Here is a 1,595-nt window from a genome sequence, read left to right as displayed (position 1 = left end):
TATATATATATATATATATATATATGCATATATGCATATATATACGCATGTATACGTGTCACCAATGACACTGTGTATATAATGTGTGTTTGTGCGAATATCCTCGTTACTACACACATATGTTATATAATCTATACATATATATTATATTTTACCAGCTATGTCTCCAGTAAAATTGCAATAAATGCGGAGCTCAGTACATCTGCATATTTGTTTTTATTTCTACTTTCAGTTACACCATATTTGATTAAACTGAGTCCCACATACCTTTTCGCTGCATAGACAACTTGGAATTGAGTTTACATCATGCTACTTCCAGCTGGTTATTAGTCCATGCAATTTTCTTCAAAATTCCTTCTCTGACATAAATAGAAGCGAAATCAGTGCACGACTGCTTTCATCCACTGACTTGGATGGACATTTCGTTACCTTCTTTTACATTAGTGTAGTAAAGGTTGTAAAGAGGAAATTTCAAATCTATTCTCCAGTGAATATGCTTTGCTAGAATTATTATAACAATACTCTTTACATTGATTAATTCAGTAATTGGTAATTAGCAATTAATAATTGCCAGAAAAGGGAGAAATGAAGGATTTTAGTACACTTCTTGTTAAGACTGAAATATTTTTTCAGTACACCCAGTAGGAAAACAGTTTATATCTCTTAAATCAAAACAGTAGCTAAGGCTAAATACCCAAGGCGGAAGATTAATACATGTTCAGAATGGATCTTGTAATAACGCGGACATTTTATTGTAGTTGCAGGTCCTCAGTATAGACAGAAATCTTGGCACTAAACTGAACCGGGAGATTCTTATGAAATTGTAACCATTCAAGAACTTCATAGTCTCAATTGTGTTTTCAGGACCAGTGTGAAAAGCAAACGAAGATGATTTCAGACTGTATCTACATTTTGAAAGAGAAAGTTATATCATACTGTATAGTGATAATATTTCCGCAATGTGTATAAACTTCAGTAGTGACAACAGAATATGTGGAGTCAACAAAAATCAGATAAACTCATCGGTAAGATCTCTAAAATTCCATCGTTATTTGTGAAAGCAAATTCCGGGACACTCAGTGAATGTCTGTACGGAAAGAAACGGTAAAGAACATGTCCATCATAGATCCGAAACCATTATTCAGAATTATCTAGTGGGTATTATGCTTTGATATTGATTCATGTTTTCGGTGCCTTAGAGAACAGTAATTATGTTCATTTAGAGATGAGTATCTATTGCTGTTATGCTAGATACCGTTATATACAAGTAGATATAATACCAACAGTTCCACTGTCCCGATGAGCAAAAATATGCAATAAGATAATTATTTGTAGATGTATCTAAACACAATAGCATATTTAATGACTTACCTGCGCAAACGCAATGAAAAGTAACTGTAAATCTGTCATTTCCACTATAGGTAGTTTTACGTTAGCACCAGGATGGTCTGACTTCCAAAGCAAATAACCCTGGTATAAATTGGAATAAGAATCTTTTTTTAAGCAAATTCAAACCCTAATATATTAGTAAATTTGATTTCCATTGCTGTAGCCTAATATATATATATATATATATATATATATATATATATATA

General features: G+C 32.1%; 1 long non-coding RNA gene across 1 annotated transcript in view; it reads right to left on the bottom strand.

Annotated features, from left to right (window-relative positions):
* Positions 1–1,388: 1,388 nt before the first annotated feature.
* The window catches only part of LOC128248582 (uncharacterized), a 4,481-nt gene continuing 4,274 nt past the window's right edge, over positions 1,389–1,595 (bottom strand). Inside the window, exon 3 of the long non-coding RNA XR_008264760.1 lies at positions 1,389–1,470. This is a non-coding gene — a long non-coding RNA (uncharacterized LOC128248582). The remainder of the gene's footprint in view (positions 1,471–1,595) is intronic.

The sequence above is a fragment of the Octopus bimaculoides genome, chromosome 8 (genome assembly GCF_001194135.2).
Source record: "Octopus bimaculoides isolate UCB-OBI-ISO-001 chromosome 8, ASM119413v2, whole genome shotgun sequence".
Taxonomy (NCBI): Eukaryota; Metazoa; Mollusca; class Cephalopoda; order Octopoda; family Octopodidae; genus Octopus; species Octopus bimaculoides.
The sequence above is the reverse complement of the archived record's forward strand: the minus strand, read 5'-3'. Positions and strand labels throughout refer to the sequence as shown.